The 21,202-nt window shown below is 42.8% G+C and overlaps 1 protein-coding gene across 2 annotated transcripts in view; it reads left to right on the forward strand.

Moving 5' to 3' along the window:
• The window catches only part of LOC126162266 (uncharacterized), a 422,629-nt gene that overhangs the window by 275,004 nt on the left and 126,423 nt on the right, over positions 1–21,202 (forward strand). The gene's annotated exons all lie outside the window — the stretch shown is intronic.

Genomic DNA, 21,202 nt, shown 5'->3' on the forward strand with positions numbered 1-21,202 from the left:
TGCCAGTTCGAAACTGGTAACGGCCCTATTTACCTAAATAAATAGCAGTATTAATAGTGGCTGGTTGCTATTTTCTTCTTTGTAAGAATTAATCAACACATTTTACTTCATTGTGTCTCTGTATACTGTAGAGGAAGAATTTCGAGGCCATGATTATATCAGCAGGAAATTGCAACCTGTCATAAAGCAGAATCTCTGTGGCAATAGTTTGTAACCAATATCACTCATAAAACGGACCGGAACGCCCAGAGTCCCGACTTGAAACCAATGGAACGTCGACTGCGCTCCAGACCCTAGCATCGAACGTCACTGCCTTCTCTGTTTCCGGCTGTTGAGGAAGTGGTTCAGATGGCTCTACGTACCATGGGACTTAACATCAAAGATCATCAGTCCCGTAGACTTAGAACTACTTAAACCTAACTAACCTAAGGACATCACACACATCCATGCCCAAGGCAGTATTCAAACTTGCGACCGTAGCAGCCGCGCGGTTCCTGACTGAAGCGCCTAGAACTGCTCGGCCACAGCGGCCGGCGCTCTTGAGGAAAACTGTCATTTCTCCACATACACTCAGACACCTCACTAAAAGTGTCCCCAGCAGAGTTCTACCGGTCATAAAGGCGAAGAGTGGAAATACTCCGTATTATTGTCCACTAATAGTTGTACACATATCGTTTACAAGATAGTGTACGAGGTGCATTCAAGTTCTAAGGCCTCTGATCTTTTTTCTAATTAACTACTCACCCGAAATCGATGAAACTGGCGTTACTTCTCGACGTAATCGCCCTGCAGACGTACACATTTTTCACAACGCTGACGCCATGATTCCATGGCAGCGGCGAAGGCTTCTTTAGGAGTCTGTTTTAACCACTGGAAAATCGCTGAGGCAATAGCAGCATGGCTGGTGAATGTGCGGCCACGGAGAGTGTCATTCATTGTTGGAAAAAGCCAAAAGTCACTAGGAGCCAGGTCAGGTGAGTAGGGAGCATGAGGAATCACTTCAAAGTTGTTATCACGAAGAAACTGTTCCGTAACGTTAGCTCGATGTGCGGGTGCGTTGTCTTGGTGAAACAGCACACGCACAGCCCTTCCCGGACGTTTTTGTTGCAGTGCAGGAAGAAATTTGTTCTTCAAAACATTTTCGTAGGATGCACTTGTTACCGTAGTGCCCTTTGGAACGCAGTGGGTAAGGATTACGCCCTCGCTGTCCCGGAACATGGACACCATCATTTTTTCAGCACTGGCGGTTACCCGAAATTTTTTTGGTGACGGTGAATCTGTGTGCTTCCATTGAGCTGACTGGCGCTTTGTTTCTGGATTGTAAAATGGCATCCACGTCTCATCCATTGTCACAACCGACGAAAAGAAAGTCCCATTCATGCTGTCGTTGTGCGTCAACATTGCTTGGCAACATACCACACGGGCAGCCATGTGGTAGTCCGTCAGCATTCGTGGCACCCACCTAGATGACACTTTTCGCATTTTCAGGTCGTCATGCAGGATTGTGTGCACAGAACCCACAGAAATGCCAACTCTGGAGGCGATCTGTTCAACAGTCATTCGGCGATCCCCCAAAACAATTCTCTCCATTTTCTCGATCATGTCGTCAGACCGGCTTGTGCGAGCCCGAGGTTGTTTCGGTTTGTTGTCACACGATGTTCTGCCTTCATTAAACTGTCGCACACACGAACGCACTTTCGACACATCCATAACTCCATCACCACATGTCTCCTTCAACTGTCGATGAATTTCAATTGGTTCACACCACGCAAATTCAGAAAACGAATGATTGCACGCTGTTCAAGTAAGGAAAACGTCGCCATTTTAAGTATTTAAAACAGTTCTCATTCTCGCCGCTGGCGGTAAAATTCCATCTGCCGTACGGTGCTGCCATCTCTGGAACGTATTGACAATGAACGCGGCCTCATGCGCATGTTTCTATCTCTTTCCAGTCCGGAGAAAAAAAATCGGGGGCCTTAGAACTTGAATGCACCTCGTACATCTACATAAACATTCCGCAAGCTGCCATACGATGCTTGGTTCAGGATATCTTGTACCACTGCTAACCATTCGCTTTCCTGTTCCACTTACGTATGGAGCGAACGGAAAATGGCTCTCTACATCCTTCAGTACGAGCACTGATTTCTCTTATCTTGTCTTTGCAGTTCTTACACGAGATGTATCTTGCTGGCAGTAGAATAGTTCTGCAGTTTGTCGCAAATGACAGTTCTCTTTTCTTTCTCAACAGTGTTTCGAGAGAAGAACGTCTTCTTCCCTCTAGGCATTTCCATTTGAGTTCATGTATCATTTCTGTAATACTTACGTGTTGATCGACCTAGCGGTGGCAAGTGTAGCAGCATGCCTCTGAATTTCTTCGAAGTCTTCCATCAATTCGACGTGGTGCGGATTGCAAACACTCTAGCAGTACTCAAGAACGGTTCGCACAACTGTTCTGTACGCGCACTCCTATGTAGATGGACTACTCAGTCCTAGAATTCTCTAGAAGTAGACCATTTGCATATTACGCCTCGATATCTAGTCGACATGACTCTGTCGAGCAGCGTACGACTAATACTGGACTGGAACATTATAGGATTCTTTTTCCAACACATCTGCATCCGGAGCACCAAGAGGAAGCCAAAATGTTTGGCAACTATTTTTCCAAGCGTCAAAAAGCAAATTTGAATCGGCCGTAACATTAACACCCAAGATAAAATTTTAACGCCAACTTATGAAAGCGTTAATGCGGTTGTGGCAATGGTGGTACTGTTAGGAGTAGAATAGACTTTCTTGGTGTTGGTGGTGGTGGTGGTTGTGGTGGTGGTGACAGTTGTGGTCGTTGAAGATGAAGACGCAATTAACACGGGGGCTTGGGATGAAAGCAGATAGTTATCAATATTTGGAAACGAGAAACTAGATAAGGACAGGGTCGGTGACAATCAAAACAGCCAAGTGAGTGTCAATACAAAAAGACAATATCTCAGCTGGGTGCAAGTGCAAGTGCGGACGATGTGATAAACTATTTGTTAAAGACGTGAACAATGAAATGAAGCATTCAATGACCCGGAGAACTGTGTTGTTAATAATACTTGCACTATACGCAGGTTTATTGTTGTTTATTGCTCGACCAATCAGAAAATTCAGCTCGTTTCGCCATACTTCAAAAATTTTATTCTCCCGCTCCGATACAGTTTTTCTTCTCACAGACGAAGGAAGATAACTGAAAGCAGAAAGGTAACTTTTGATAATGGACCTCATGATATGTCTATTTTAAGTATTTCAATTGTTGATTGCATTTTCCTGCAGCATCTTCAGACTATTCCCTTTGCTAACAAGCATGGGTTTCTTATTGCGGGGCCCACACCACTAGTGCACTTCAAACTCCTCTTACCTTTCCTTAGTACTTCACTATCCCACTTCCCTCCACACTATTCTTCCATACGATTCTCTTGAACTTGATTACTAAATTATGAGTCTATTTATGCCCTTGGTCCCCCTTACAATCCAGTATTAAATTTCGAAATTTCTGCATGACCATGATGAAATATAACTGAAATCTTCCCGCTTTCCCCACTTCCTATAATTATACCTCCTCTTCTTGAACAGAATATTTGCTGCCACCAGCTGAAATTTATTTCAGAACTCAGTTAGCCTTTCACATCTCCCATTCCCACTCTCTCTTTTTTTTTATTCATCCGTCTTCTGACTGGTTTGATGCGGCCCGTCAAGAATTCCTCTCCTGTGCCAACCTCTTCATCTCAGGGAGCACTTGCAACCTATGTCCTCAATTATTTGCTGGATATATTCCAATATTTGTCTTCCTCTACAGTTTCTGTCCTCTACGACTCCCTCTGGTGCCATGGAAGTCATTCCCTAATGCCTTAATACACTCCTGGAAATTGAAATAAGAACACCGTGAATTCATTGTCCCAGGAAGGGGAAACTTTATTGACACATTCCTGGGGTCAGATACATCACATGATCACACTGACAGAACCACAGGTACATAGACACAGGCAACAGAGCATGCACAATGTCGGCACTAGTACAGTGAATATCCACCTTTCGCAGCAATGCAGGCTGCTATTCTCCCATGGAGACGATCGTAGAGATGCTGGATGTAGTCCTGTGGAACGGCTTGCCATGCCATTTCCACCTGGCGCCTCAGTTGGACCAGCGTTCGTGCTGGACGTGCAGACCGCGTGAGACGACGCTTCATCCAGTCCCAAACATGCTCAATGGGGGACAGATCCGGAGATCTTGCTGGCCAGGGTAGTTGACTTACACCTTCTAGAGCACGTTGGGTGGCACGGGATACATGCGGACGTGCATTGTCCTGTTGGAACAGCAAGTTCCCTTGCCGGTCTAGGAATGGTAGAACGATGGGTTCGATGACGGTTTGGATGTACCGTGCACTATTCAGTGTCCCCTCGACGATCACCAGTGGTGTACGGCCAGTGTAGGAGATCGCTCCCCACACCATGATGCCGGGTGTTGGGCCCTGTGTGCCTCGGTCGTATGCAGTCCTGATTGTGGCGCTCACCTGCACGGCGCCAAACACGCATACGACCATCATTGGCACCAAGGCAGAAGCGACTCTCATCGCTGAAGACGACACGTCTCCATTCGTCCCTCCATTCACGCCTGTCGCGACACCACTGGAGGCGGGCTGCACGATGTTGGGGCGTGAGCGGAAGACGGCCTAACGGTGTGCGGGACCGTAGCCCAGCTTCATGGAGACGGTTGCGAATGGTCCTCGCCGATACCCCAGGAGCAACAGTGTCCCTAATTTGCTGGGAAGTGGCGGTGCGGTCCCCTACGGCACTGCGTAGGATCCTACGGTCTTGGCGTGCATCCGTGCGTCGCTGCGGTCCGGTCCCAGGTCGACGGGCACGTGCACCTTCCGCCGACCACTGGCGACAACATCGATGTACTGTGGAGACCTCACGCCCCACGTGTTGAGCAATTCGGCGGTACGTCCACCCGGCCTCCCGCATGCCCACTATACGCCGTCGCTCAAAGTCCGTCAGCTGCACATACGGTTCACGTCCACGCTGTCGCGGCATGCTACCAGTGTTAAAGACTGCGATGGAGCTCCGTATGCCACGGCAAACTGGCTGACACTGACGGCGGCGGTGCACAAATGCTGCGCAGCTAGCGCCATTCGACGGCCAACACCGCGGTTCCTGGTGTGTCCGCTGTGCCGTGCGTGTGATCATTGCTTGTAGAGCCCTCTCGCAGTGTCCGGAGCAAGTATGGTGGGTCTGACACACCGGTGTCAATGTGTTCTTTTTTCCATTTCCAGGAGTGTAGATGCCCTATGATCCTGTCCCTTCTTCGTGTCAGTGTTTTCCACATATTCCTTTCCTCTCCGTTTCTGCGCAGAACCTCCTCATTTCTTACCTTATCAGTCCACCTAATTTTCAACATTGGTCTGTAACATCACATCTCAAATGTTTCGTTTCTCTTCTGTTCCACTTTTTCCACAGTTCATGTTTCACTACCTTAAAATTCTGTGCTCCAAATGTGCATTCTCAGAAATTTCTTCCTGAAATTCCTGTGTTTGACACTAGTAGACTTCTATTAGCCAGGAATGCCCTTTTTTCCAGTTCTTGTCTGCTTTTGATGTCCTCCTTCCACCATCATTGGTTATTTTGCTGCCTAGACAGTACGGTTCGTTAACTTCATCTACTTCGTGACCATCAATCCTGATGTTTCTCGCTGTTCTCATTTCTGCTACTTCTCATTACTTTTATCTTCCTTCGATTTACTCTAAATCTCAGGGTGTATCATAATTAATGGCTTAAACACATACAGTTGAAAGTACACTATACTAGAAGCAAAATAGTCTCAGTAAACATAAGGTCAAAAATTCATACCTTAAGAGCTACAAGCAATTTTTCATCTTCGGTACTGTGAAACAAATCTCTTCTACTGAAAGCTCTTCACTTTTCATATTTTTTGAAATGTTAATGTGGACCAAAACAAGAAAAAACTCTAGCAAACATGTGCCCTAAAATGCATACCATAAGAGCTATGAGCACGTGCTAATCTTCGCTACTTGGAAACACAACTCTTCTAATGAACAATTGCTCATAACTTTTAAGGTATGCATTTTAGAGCAAATGTTTACTGGGCATTTTTTCTAGTTTGGGTCCATACTACTACTTCCCAAAATGTGGAAAGGAAAGATCTTGCAGTAGCAGAGATTTGCTTCACAGTATCGAAGATGAAAAATTGCTCGTAGATCTTAAGGTATGCATTTTCGCCCCTATGTTTACGGAGGCTTTTTTGCTTCTAGTATCGTGTACTTACAACTGTATGCGTTTACGCCATTAATTATGATACACCCTGTATATTCTGTACTCATCAGATTGTTCATTCCATTCAACAGTTCATCTAATTCTTCTTCACTTTCACTCAGAAAAGCAATGTCATCAGCGAATCGTTTCATGCTTTCACCATGAATTTCAGTTCCACTTCTTAATCCCTCTATTATTTTCATCATAGCTTCTTCGATGCATAGACTGAACAGCAGGCACGAAAGACTACCTCCCTATCTTACACCCCTTTTCTTTTAAACACTTCGTTCTCGGTCTTCATTATTCTCTCTTGGCTCTTGTAAATGTTGTAAATTACCCGTCTCTCCCTATAGCTTACCCCTATTTTCTCAGAATTTCTAACATCTTGTACCATCTGACATTGTCGAACGTTTCTTCCAGGTCGACGTATCCTATGAACGTGTTTTGATTTCTATTTAGTCGTGCTTCCATTACCAACCGCAACATCAGAATTGCCTCTATGGTGCATTTATCTTTCCTACAGTCAAACTGATCGTCGTCTAACACTTCTTCAATATTCTTTTCCATTCCTCTGTACATTATTTTTTGTCAGAAACTTGAATGCTTGAATTGTTAAGCTGATTGTGCGATAATTCTCGCACTTGTCCTCTCTTGCAATCTTCGGAATTGTGTGGATGATATTTTTCCGAATGTCAGATGGTATATCGCCAGACTCCTACGTTCTACACATCAATGTGAATATTCGTTTTGTTGCCACTTCACCGCAACGAATTTAGAATTTCCGATGAAATTTCATCTATCGCTTCTGCCTTTCTCGATCGTAAGTCTTTCAAATCTCTTTTATTCTGATTTTAATACTGGATCCCCTATCTCTTCTAAAGTGACTCCAGTTTCTTCTTCTATCGCATCAGACAAATCTTCCCACTCATACAGACCTACAACGTACTACTTCCACGTACCTACTCTTTCTTCTACACTGCCCATGTCGTCTCAGCTTCCCAGCACTTCCTATTTATTTCGTTTCTCAGCGACTTGTGTTTCTTTATTCCTGAATTTCGCTGAACATTTTTGTTCTTCCTTCTTTCATCGATCAACTGAAGTATTTCTTATGTTACCCACTGTTTCTTCACAGTTACCTTCCTTGTACTTGTATTTTTCTTTCGAGTTCCTGTGATTCACGGTTTCAGAGCTGTCCATTCGTCTTCAACTTGTAACGTGCTCGTGGGGCACACGATACACATTAAAGCCTGTACTATGGTAAGTGAGCGGGGTTCACCTTACTAGACAGGATTTTCGTATAGATATTGACCGCGTGTACCTGAATGGTGACAAATCAGACTTACACCCACTCTGTAATAACAATGATCCGTCAAGTAAGTTCAAAATGCAATTACACGTCAGTATGTACCAAAAGCAATACTGAAGATGCTACCAATTTAATAATAATATGGTCGCCAGCTTAATTAGGCATTAACTGAGTTTCTTCCCTGTACAAATTGGTGTATATTCATGCAAAATAACAAGTAGTAACACTGCATAATATAGTAGAATTTTAGAACCATAAAATCTATTGAACTGATAGTTTCACGTTCTGTACTGATATGGAAAAACCATGAATACATAACACTACACTATAATGTATACTACAAAGCTTCGTACTGTCTATTGATCTGATTAAAATCGGGCATAGGTTACCCTAGAAATAGCACTTTCGAGTCACACACAAAATGTCAAATTTGATAAAGATAAAACACTGATAAATTTTGACTTATACGAGGGCAGTTCAATAAGTAATGCAACACATTTTTTTTCTCGGCCAATTTTGGTTGAAAAAACCGGAAATTTCTTGTGGAATATTTTCAAACATTCCCGCTTCGTCTCGTATAGTTTCATTGACTTCCGACAGGTGGCAGCGCTGTACGGAGCTGTTAAAATTGCGCCTGTAACGGATGTGCGTTGCAAACAACGGGCAGTGATCGAGTTTCTTTTGGCGGAAAACCAGGGCATCTCAGATATTCATAGGCGCTTGCAGAATGTCTACGGTGATCTGGCAGTGGACAAAAGCACGGTGAGTCGTTGGGCAAAGCGTGTGTCATCATCGCCGCAAGGTCAAGCAAGACTGTCTGATCTCCCGCGTGCGGGCCGGCCGTGCACAGCTGTGACTCCTGCAATGGCGGAGCGTGCGAACACACTCGTTCGAGATGATCGACGGATCACCATCAAACAACTCAGTGCTCAACTTGAGATCTCTGTTGGTAGTGCTGTCACAGTTGTTCACCAGTTGGGATATTCAAAGGTTTGTTCCCGCTGGGTCCCTCGTTGTCTAACCGAACACCATAAAGAGCAAAGGAGAACCATCTGTGCGGAATTGCTTGCTCCTCATGTGGCTGAGGGTGACAATTTCTTGTCAAAGATTGTTACAGGCGATGAAACATGGGTTCATCACTTCGAACCTGAAACAAAACGGCAATCAATGGAGTTGGCTCCGACATCGACCAGTGGAATGGTACCGTGCAGGCATACAGGCCCTCATTTCAAGGTGGCGTAAGGCCGTAGCATTGAATGGAGATTACGTTGAAAAATAGTGTTATGTAGCTAAAAGATTGGGGAATAACCTGGTGTATTTCAATGCTGAATAAAACAACCCCTGTTTCAGAAAAAAATGTGTTGCATTACTTATTGAACTGCCCTCGTATATTGACTTTAACTTTTGCTGGTCAAACCAATGTGGAACACTTCAGAATTCAAATCAATAAAAGGGGGGGGGGGGACCCTGAAACTGTTATGATCACTATATTAAAAAAATTGATTACTGAAATTCTCATGCGTTCAAGATTTCCAGTATATGAGTTACTACTCTTTTTATCTTATTTACTTCTCATTTAAATACCTTTATATCTGTCTCGAAATAATTAAACTTCATTACTATATCAATATTAAAGTTATCTTTCAACTTCGTTAGACCTTCGTTATTCATTTACTGGTTCATTAACAAAACAGTTCTTTAAACACCATTCTAACATAACTAGGTCTGCAAGTAATTATTATTAACACAAAATTTAATTTTTCATTTCGGGACACTCGGATTGCACAACATTTGGAAAGGACCCTGCCTAGGTAAGTTGTGAGGATAATTAAATGAGGGGAACGTTCTGGTAAAATTTAGGTTATTATTGAACAGTTCACTCTATGGTCCATACGCATACAGTACTGAAAGTTTCAACCTGTTTGTATCTATGCGGCGGTTGGCGGGAGGCGAGATGGCGAGGCACAGAGCACACATACAACCACAGCTATGGCTCTTGACGTATCGGCACTTTAATTCTTCTTAGCGTCGCAATACTTTTCCATTTTGTGCCTATGGAATATTGCCATGCTGTGTGGGCTTTGGAACGGCATACCCGAGGCTCAGTGAAACTATGTCTTCCAGGAGAGCCTCCTCGCTCCAGAAGGTGTCGCTCAAACCAGTGCCAGACTCCAACTACTACTGCTGAGCCCGTTGTGCCGTGCAGTGCCCGTGCGCATTTTCCCGCGCTCGCCTGCCATCCACCTTTTACCGCTCCCGGACAGACAGGGTATTCACCCGAGGTTTTGCATTCTACATATCCTAACACATTGCCTACGTATGGACCAGACCCACAGTTACAATTTTCAACATCTTACAATAGTTTCAACATTTGTTACATTTCAATTCTATTACAATATTGCTTGACATTTGACATAGCATTAATATTCACATTGAAACTTGTTTACAGTTTTCTTAACACAATGGCATGAAACAAAAAACAAATGAAATCAGAACATCAATTACACCAGTTTATCGAAAAATCAGAAAAAAAGTTTACTGATATGTACAATAGTACAGTGTCGTTGTTGTTACAAACTGAATTGGACCATGGGGCCACCGCAACAGGAGGATCAGTTTGGTAGTGTTCCGTCAGGACACTCATGATGTAACCCTTTGCACTTCCGTCAGTGTATAAAACCACTGTTTTCGGATTACGTCTCTCACTGGAACGCCCTTTTGTGTATAATATGTAGCAATTAAAAGGTGTTGTCTGCATTCCCGTATTAAGAAACAAACGGAAACGAATACATATCGGAGAATTATTGTGAGAAGAACCAACAGGCGGTCGCTTTCGGGTCACGAGTGTAGTCGACAAAAGCCTATTAGCTACGTGTAACGAGAATCTGAAACAATCTACTGCAGCGAAGTTGACTCCCACCATTTGATGAGCACATGTCCTGATGTCGTACGTTCTGATGTAGAGAGACTGCGATAGGATGACCTGAAGTTACAAGCTTCCTCAGAACAACTAAGCTGAGTCAAAATAGATAAACTATAGACATGAACATTTTATCACTTCTTTGGAAATTTTATAAGTCAGCGTTACTGATGTTAAAAAAAAGTTACAGTCACGAATAGCATGCCACACATTTTAAAACAGTTTTTGTTAATTTATCTACGGTTCTGTAAATGTATTTACAGTAAAGACATGAGATTAGAGCACACATGATGTAATATCCTTATCTTACAAGACTAGCCCGCATCTCGTGGACGTGCGGTAGCGTTCTCGCTTCCCAAGCCCGGGTTCCCGGGTTCGATTCCCAGCGGGGTCAGGGATTTTCTCTGCCTCGTGATGGCTGGGTGTTGTGTGATGTCCTTAGGTTAGTTAGGTTTAAGTAGTTCTAAGTTCTAGGGGACTGATGACCATAGATGTTAAGTCCCATAGCGCTCAGAGCCATCTGAATCTTACAAGACTCAGGGACTCACTTGTTTGTGTGCAAAGGTCTCGAGGTCGGTTGACGAGTGCAGCAATGCTCGGTATGTTCATAAGGTGTACCCAAGTTTCCAGTAACGAAATTGTAATTTATCCTGTTATTGTAAGCCATCATCCAATATTTCGTGGTTGAAGTGATCTGAAACTATATTTTGATAATGATCGCACGCGCTCCAAGTAGCCAAATGTTGATACACCTTCCCCGCATTGAATGGATACCTTACCCACGTTGAATGGGTATCTCCCTCCCCCCTTCCATAATACATATATCGTCAACTTTCTTGAACTTTATTTATACTTCTTCTAGTTCCCCCTACACAAGATAAAAGATTGCATTAAATATGTTTAGGTGGCAGAAACTTGTTGGATATTGCTTTCACCAGCATAAAAATTTTGAAATATTTACCTTGGATTTTTCTCTTTATAAGAGACGCATGACCACAAAATAGTGTTACGTTGTCCCTATAAATACCGAATCTGCGATTCTTGGTCATCCATCTTTCAGTACGTCATAAAAAATGGAGACTGATAGTCTAAAATGATTCTTTTTTGAAAACTGACAGAGACATCTGTCTTTACAAAGATTGTTGTTGTGGTCTTCAGTCCTGAGACTGGTTTGATGCAGCTCTCCATGCTACTCTATCCTGTGCAAGCTTCTTCATCTCCCAGTACTTACTGCAAATTACGTGCTTCTGAATCTGCTTAGTGTATTCATCTCTTGGTCTCCCTCTATGATTTTTACCCTCCACACTGCCCTCTAATGCTAAATTTGTGATCCCTTGATGCCTCAGAACATGTCCTACCAATCGGTCCCTTCTTATTGTCAAGTTGTGCCACAAACTCCTCTTCTCTCCAATTCTATTCAATACCTTCTCATTAGTTATGTGATCTACCCATCTAATCTTCAGCATTCTTCTGTAGCACCACATTTCGAAAGCTTCTATTCTCTTCTTGTCTAAATTATTTATCGTCCATGTTTCACTTCCATACATGGCTAAACTCCATACAAATACATACAGAAACGACTTCCTGACACTTAAATCTATACTCGATGTTAACAAATTTCTCTTCTTCAGAAACGCTTTTCTTGCCATTGTCAGTCTACATTTTATATCCTCTCTACTTCGACCATCATCAGTTATTTTGCTCCCCAAATAGCAAAACTCCTTTACTACTTTAAGTGACTCATTTCCTAATCTAATTCCCTCAGCATCACCAGACTTAATTCGACTACATTCCATTATCCTCGTTTTGCTTTTGTTGATGTTCATCTTATATCCTCCCTTCAGGACACTGTCCATTCCGTTCAACTGCTCTTCCAAGTCCTTTGCTGTCTTTGACAGAATTACAATGTCATCGGCGAACCTCAAAGTTTTTATTTCTTCTCCACGGATTTTAATACCTACTCCGAATTTTTCTTTGGTTTCCTTTACTGCTTGCTCAATATACAGATTGAATAACATCGGGGAGAGGCTACAACCCTGTCTCACTCCCTTCCCAACCACTGCTTCCCTTTCATGTCCCTCGACTCTTATAACTGCCATATGCTTTCTGTGCAAATTGTAAATAGCCTTTCGCTCCCTGTATTTTATCCCTGCCATCTTTAGAATTTGAAAGACAGTATTCCAGTCAACATTGTCAAAAGCTTTCTCTAAGTCTACAAATGCTAGAAACGTAGGTTTGCCTTTCCTTAATCTTTCTTCTAAAATAAGTCGTATGGTCAGTATTGCCTCACGTGTTCCAATGTTTCCACGGAATCCAAACTGATCTTCCCCAAGGTTGGCTTCTACTAGTTTTTCCATTCGTCTGTAAAGAATCCGTGTTAGTATTTTGCAGCTGTGGCTTATTAAACTGATTGTTCGGTAATTTTCACATCTATCAACACCTGCTTTCTTTGGGATTGGAATTATTATATTCTTCTTGAAGTCTGAGGGTATTTCGCCTGTCTAATACATCTTGATCACCAGATGATAGAGTTTTGTCAGGACTGGCTCTCCCAAGGCCGTCAGTGGTTCTAATAGAATGTTTTCTACTCCCGGGGCCTTGTTTCGACTCAGGTCTTTCAGTGCTCTGTCAAACTCTTCACGCAATATCGTATCTCCCATTTCATCTTCATCTACATCCTCTACCATTTCCAGAATATTGTCCTCAGGTACGTCGCCCTTGTATAGACCCTCTATATACTCCTTCCACCTTTCTGCTTTCCCTTCTTTGCTTAGAACTGGGTTTCCATCTGAGCTCTTGATATTCATATAGGTGGTTCTCTTTTCCCCAAAGGTCTCTTTAATTTTCCTGCAGGCAGTATCTATCTTACTCCTAGTGAGATAAGCCTCTACATCCTTACATGTCCTCTAGCCATCCTTGCGTAGCCATTTTGCACTTCCTGTCGATCTCATTTTTGAGACGTTTGTATTCCTTTTTGCCTGCTTCATTTACTGCATTTTTATATTTTCTCCTTTTATCAATTAAATTCAATATTTGTTCTGTTACCCAAGGATTTCTACTAGCCCTTGTCTTTTACCTACTTGATCCTCTACTGCCTTCACTACTTCATCCCTCAGAGCTACCCATTCTTCTTCTACTGTATTTCTTTCCCCCATTTGTGACAATTGTTCCCTTACGCTCTCACTGAAACTCTGTACAACCTCTGGTTTAATCAGTTTATCCAGATCCCATCTCCTTAAATTCCCACCTTTTTGCAAAGCTTAGTTAAGCTTTAATATGGGTTCTACATAACATCATACAAGATAGTCGATGAAATTATTCAGCGAAGATGCGTATTTGCCGCTTTAGTTTTGTGGTCGATGAAGAAAATTTGATTCGTCTTTTCTCAAAATTATGAAGTCATTCTCCATTTGTGAAGCCATCGTTAAATAATGGCATTACATTTTCTTCAGGCATTTGAAAAGAACTTTGTTTTGAGTCTTTTCCCTGTGTGTAACTCTGCGTAAAAGATTCTCTTATGTTCAGAAGTTCTGTAACGCGAAGTTTAGGAACAAATTTCATTTGCAAACCTTTAATTCCATTAGTAAAGGTGTGGGCATGAGTAAAGGTACGTAGCAAGAAGCACCGTTTCACATTCTACTACATGGAGCGCTTCTTTCACGAATTTGCACTGACGACTTTCCTTCTGCGTGACGATTTATGCCTTTTATTGAACTGTATACAGGTACGCGAACCAGCGTACTGCGAAGCGTTACAGTACTTATTATTTGGCAGTGACAGAAGCTTGATGTGTATCGTCACTTTTGCTGAAATTCTGAATTACTGCAATTTTTATGGTTGAATGAAAAGGGTAAATAGAAATCTTCAGAAAATTTCTTGTACTGTTCTGATGACGGTATAGCTTACCCAAGCTTTTTTTCCCGACATAGCTCGAGGCTTTATTTTTCTATGCTGTATTTCCGTTCATGCATTATTTAACAGTCAAATTTTTTACGCTAACTAGCAGAAACTTTTAATGGCTTCTACAAGAGTTGCTACAACTTCGTAGAATTGCAAATCGTTTTGCAGACAGACGCGGACATTCAAATTGGCGGCCACGTTAATTGGATTTCAGATAAAACAACTTCCGATTCTCTGTTCGAACGTGAGATGTGTTGCAGTACATACCGGTGACTTCGAACGAAGCACATCAATCCTTAATACACATTTGAAGTTCGCATGCCAGTCGTCGAGAAACGATTTCCTTTGACTAGATCTTCACCACTGAACGTTCGTTTCCAGATCCGTTGAACGGACAGGTGGGATTTTGCATACTCAGAAAATTTGTTTCCAGTTTGGTAGTGTACACGAATCAGTTGGCAAATGCACTAGCTAGTTTATTTCTAGAGAATTCGACGTTTCTCCAAACGAACCACTACGTACTCACGGACAGCGAAGTACCTTAAATCGTGCCCAGAATTTGGCGAGTACAAGTGGAGTAAAAATCGGAAATTAGCTTATCTTTCTGCCATTTCCTACTTCCAAGTCTATGTTGTGCATAGATACGCATCAAACATTATGCTGAAATGGAATTATTACAATGGATATGGATCGAAATTGGACATTTTGCTGGCGTAAAGTAGGGAAGGAAGATTCTGCTGGGAGCTTACCGAAGGATATCGACATCAGATAGGGTGAACAAGTAATTCACAGGGCCTTAACGGAGACGCGGGAAGTATATACACCGTTATGCTAGATGGAATGTCGGTTATAGCTTGGAAAGCATGGAAGGTACTCTGAAAGTTCATTACGGCATTAAATTAAATAATTCGAAGACTAAGAGCATGAGTATGGGTAAACACAATACCAAGAGTGAAACCATGTTTGATGTTTCCGAATCAGAAAATGTAGAAGTTGCATAATTCACATGTAACAGTTCACAACATTGACAGAGTGGAACAAATATTAAAATATCTAGAAATCTGGTGAAATTAGCACTCTACAAGAGAAACGATGAGCTCTCCTAAAATAATATAATAATAGCGCCGAGCAAACGAGAACTGAAGCCTTGTCTTTAACGTGTTTTTAAGAACATGGTAATGATATCGCGGCCTGCCTAAAGATGTTGCGCTTTTGATATTTCATAAGTCCCAAATTGCGACAATTGGTACTTCATGATCTCCATACCACTATATTCCGTCGCTGAGGTCATTAACGCCCGCCTACGCTGTGGCGCTCGTCTCGGAGATACGCCAGTTTGAATCCACGTGGTGGAACAAAATTTTCATTGCCGGTAGTTGACCGGCAAGATGTTGTTGGCTGCTGGTGTGATTTTTCCTGATCATCAGTCTTTGCGCCATTGTCCAGGATTAACTTCCAAGCCTCTCTGCATTGTCTCATGAAGTGAGGGCGGGTGACACTGTTGAAGGTGATCCGCCGTCAAATGGGAACGTTAAGCTAGGCGGCACCCTGCGCGCTTTGAGAGGAACAGGCTATGTGCCGGCCCTGCGTTTCATCCTCTTCTTCCTCTCATCATCATTACACAACACAAAGATCACACTCTATACGCATATATTGCACTCACCTACACTCCACAAATACAACATACGTCAGAACTCTCACATATCCGCAAGGAAAAGGGCCAATGCGTGGAGGAAGAACATCACTTCTGCTAGGCGGGTGAACACGCCCTGTGGGGCGCCGGCCGATATGGCCGAGCGGTTCTAGGCGCTTCAGTCTGGAACTACGCGACCGCTACGGTCGCAGGTTCGAATCCTACCTCTGGCATGGATGTGTGTGATGTCCTTAGGTTAGTTAAGTTTAAGTAGTTCTAGGGGACTGATGACCTCAGATGTTAAGTCCCACAGTGCTGAGAACCACACCCTGTGGGATATCTCGGTCAGCGGTGCCATACATTTCACTTAATCCTTCAGTCTCCTTACTGATAAAATTTCTTTTTTTTTTTTTTAATGTTCGGAGGATTATTGCTTTATTCCCTGCTCCCCTCTGAATCTATGCCAACATGCGGCCAATATGGTGATGATGCAAAACATTATTTGAACAGTTTTTATTCCTAGCAGCGTAGGTCGTGCAGATACCGTATCATGTCATGATGCGCTCTGAAGAAAAGAAAGTTTGGATAAATTTTTTCTATACATAATTGATAGCATATTTGCTAGCACTCTCGAGATGTCACCTGCCTGCTGGTAGAATTTCTTGTTAGAAAGTAGGCAGTTTTTGTTCATTTTGTGTGTGTGTGTGTGTGTGTGTGTGTGTGTGTGTGTGTGTGTGTGTGTGTGTCTGTTTATGTGCATGTGTTTGAAGAACCTCATACGGGAATAGCTAACTGGAGAACAAAAGACCTCCAGCCTAACTGGGATGCATCGCCGGTAGACGTGCTGCAAGGCACGAAGCCGTCTCAAATTACTGTTCTTCCTCTAATTACGTTTTATTGCTGCAACTCTGCTAATTACATGTGCACCGCCGGCTACGGTCGCAGGTTCGAATCCTGCCTTGGGCATGGACGTGCGTGATGTCCTGAGGTTAGTTAGGTTTAAGTAGTTCTAAGATCTAGCGGACTGATGACATCAGAAATTAAGTCTCATAGTGCTCAGAGCCATTTGAACCATCTGGACCATGCGCACCTACATGCGTGAAGTGTCGGACATTATAATGTACTGGACACCTCGGTTTAATGTCTTTTTGTAGTTTGCTGAAAGGCTACGTGGAATAGTTTGCATTACTTACATTTGTCAATACAACGTTATCACGTGCACAAAGTCAAGCACAAACAAAATCTCCTGCACTGAAAGCAATGTTTTGCTTGTATTTCCATCTTGTATTTAACTTTTTCCATTTTTGTGACTTCAGCTGACGTGCAGATATCACAACAGAGCCAATATGCGGTCTGTATACCGGACGCTGTAATCTCTAGAGAAGGAAAACAGAACTCCAGTACTGGATCCGAATCCAATTACGTATTCCCGATGAGCAGTGTAGGCCTATGTTCATCAGAATGATTTGCAATTCCGCAGCTCCTGTGAGCCCCTTGTGCAGCTGGTATTGGTCGTTGCCTGCAAATGCGATTGCTGGAATCTAATAAATAATGCATTGACATGACTGCAGGATGCAGTGAGCACAGCTCATCAGACAGATTTTGAAAACAAGTCCGCAGCCGGTGTTCCATACTCATACAAATTTTGCCAGACTTATACGAGGGCGCGCTCAGAAGTAATGCCTCGAATTTTTAAATGAAAACTCTTGAAGTTTTTTTAATGAAACAAACGTTGTTAACAATCTACATCTTTTATTTTTCAGGTTAACATATTTGTTTGTCAACATAGGCACCCAGGCAACGAACTCATTTCTCCCAAGCAGAGGCCAGTTTGTTGATACCGTCACTGTAAAATGTTTGTTGATGGAGGTATAGCCCACCTCTGCTTCCACCGTTTCATCACTATCAAAGTCCGCCCCGGGTAGCTAAGTGCTCAGCGCGACAGAATGTCAATCCTAAGGGCCCGGGTTCGATTCCTGGCTGGGTGGGAGATTTTCTCCGCTCAGGGACTGGGTGTTGAACTAATCATCATCATTTCATCCCCATCGACGCGCAAGTTGCCGAAGTAGCCTCAAATCGAAAGACTTGCACCCGGCGAACAGTCTACCCGACGGGAGGACCTTGTCACACGACTTTTTTTTATCACTATCAAAGTCCTCGAAGATGTTCTTTAAGTTCTGGAAACAGACAAAATCGAATGCTACCAAGGTGGGACAGCATGCAGGGTGATCAATGACAGGGACCCCAGGGCGTCGGACTGTTGCGGATGTCGCAGCGCTCGTGTGTGTGTTGGCATTGTCAGGCTGAAGGACAGCGTGCTCAGTGTGCGGAAGAATTCTTCGAAACTCACAGTTTCTCGCGCACCAATAGAGTTGCGTTACACATCACCATGTTAGACTCTACAATTCTGAGTTGCAAATATAAAGACATGAAGAATGACAAAATGCAATATTATTAATGTTTGTTTTATTTAAAAAGCCTTAAAAGCTTCCACATAAAAAATTAGGAGGCATTACTTTTCAGCACGCCCCGTAGATGAAAACACTCAACGATAAGGTCACGTGAATTCCATTCTCCATAGTTACGTTTATGTGAGGCTATTCTACTCGCGCCACAGCACAGGCAGGCGGTAATGACCTCAGCTACGGAAGCTAGTGGTATCGAGATTATGAAGCACAAACGGTCGCAATTTGTGACTTCTTAAATGTCAAACACGCAACATGTTTAAGGAAGCCGCGATATCATTACCATGTTCTTAAAAGTATTATGTCATTACTCGAAAATTTGCAAGCTGCAGACAGAATACTTAAAACTTTATAAGTGTTATATCTTCCCAAAATATGTGTTTGTAGAATCAGATAAGTCTTACATTATGTCAACTGATTCTTCATAATCTCCACACTAGCATTGTCGTACAGCTGCAGTATTAAAAAATATTTTGAGATAAACACAAAAAATAAGAACAGTGAACGCGAACATTGGAAGTACACATCTTTATGCAACTTTGGAATCTAAACCATCCGCTATTCCGTACCATATTGTTCCACCGCAAACCATGTAATGTGCTTGGAGCCTCCTTGTACCCCACCACACTTCCACATCACGGCACTGAGCTCATGCAGTTTCTGATTACAGAGCCTGTGACGATGCCCCGCAGGCTTCAACTAGCTACAACTATTGTCTGTCGGATTCGTGTAGCAGATTTCGTAGGACAAGGCCGGGCAAATGCAGTATCTTTGGTGCGGGCGCTCTGATGTTCACAGTGCACCCTTCCCCCCTCCCCCCCTGACAGTGACAGTAACCAGTCTACCAACCTCATAACTGCATGCGTGTAGTCATGCGGATTTTTGGTCTTGTGTCGTTAGAATTGTCTATGTTAAGATGGCGTTTGCGGTTGCTGTATCCCCTGACGACACAGCCACCAACTATACATTTGGGTAGCGCTGGTAGCAGCAGCTCCAGCCCGCTAACGATGCTTCCTCTTAAGCTCAGGTAGAAACAATCCGAAACAATGCCCAAGTACGCCGGATTGTTTACAACCCATAAATTACGATGTAACGAGAAAGAACATTATTTTCTGTTTATTACTTGAGTTTTGTTGTTGCTGTGGACTTCAATCCAAGGCTGGTTCGATGCAGCTCTCCATGCCAGTCTATCCTGTCTTCATGTCTGTGTAACTACTGCAACCTACATTGATTTGAATTTGCTTAAGTATTCAAACCTTTGTTTCCCTCTACAATTTTATACCCCCCCCCCCCCCCACACACACACACGCACTTCCCCTATTACCAAACTCACTGGACCTTGATGTCTGCCGGCCGCGGTGGTCTAGCGGTTCTGGCGCTGCAGTCCGGAGCCGCGGGACTGCTACGGTCGCAGGTTCGAATCCTGCCTCGAGCATGGGTGTGTGTGATGTCCTTAGGTTAGTTAGGTTTAAGTAGTTCTAAGTTCTAGGGGACTTATGACCTAAGCTGTTGAGTCCCATAGAGCTCAGAGCCATTTTTTGGTGTCAGTTCACGAACCATTTTTGAACCTTAATGTCTCAGTATGTATCCTGACAACCTATCCTGTCTTTCAGTGAAATTATTCCAAAGATTTCTTTTTGCGCCAGTTCCATTCGGAGCATAAAATTACAAAAGTTTATATTATCTTCTCATGCGAACTCGCTGTTTCACTTCCTTCACAAAAGAATTTCTAATGCTTCAATTTATATTCGGTGTTAATAAATTTCATTTCCTCAGAAACACTTTTCTTGAAATTGCCAGTCTGCATTTCATATCCTATCTGCTGCCGCCATTAGTTATTTTTCTGCTCAAATAGCAAAGCTGATCTCCAACTTGCAGTGTCTCATTGCGTAATCTTATTTCCTCAACCCAACTGATTTAAATCGACTACATTCCATTGTCATTGTTTTACCTTTGTTTATATTTATTATATAATGTCTTTTCATGACACTGTCCACTAGGTTCAACTGTCCTAAGTCCTTCGTCATCTCTGACGGAATTACGATGAGATCTGCAAACCTCAAATTTTTATTCCTTCTCCCTGAACTTTAATTTCCTTTCCAAATTTTTCTTGGTTTCCTTTACTGCTTGCTCTGTGTATAGGGTGAACAACAATGTGGAAAGGCTTCAATTTGGCTTCACATCCATCTCAACTACTGCTCCCATTTCATGAGCTTGTCTATAAATTACAGTCTGATAGGAAATAACTTCCACTTTTGTTTATAACTTGTGTTTATTTTGTTGTTATATTCCATAAAATAAAAGTACTACCACACGTTTCAAACTTTCATTCTGGAAAATATAATTTGAGTGAGACGTGTCGATCTTCCAGCATCACGAACACATGCCTGGCGAGAAGAACAAACATAAAAGAAAAAAAATTGTTTTTCATATAGATCCAGGTTAGAATTTACAAGTGCAATGTCTGTAAAATACGAGTTTTCCCGTACGCAGACGATCCCACTACGGAAGTAAAGTTATTAGCCGGCCCAAGCCTGCACCGCAGGAATATGAGAGGAGGAAAGCCTAAATAAAGAAAAGAAAGAAAGCTGGTGGGATAAAAAAACTTGGTCTCTGCTGGGCGGGAATAGGACGCCGTGAATGGCAGCGGCCGGGGCCTGCGATGATGGAAGACCC

This window comes from Schistocerca cancellata, chromosome 2, assembly GCF_023864275.1.
Source record: "Schistocerca cancellata isolate TAMUIC-IGC-003103 chromosome 2, iqSchCanc2.1, whole genome shotgun sequence".
Taxonomy (NCBI): domain Eukaryota; kingdom Metazoa; phylum Arthropoda; class Insecta; order Orthoptera; family Acrididae; genus Schistocerca; species Schistocerca cancellata.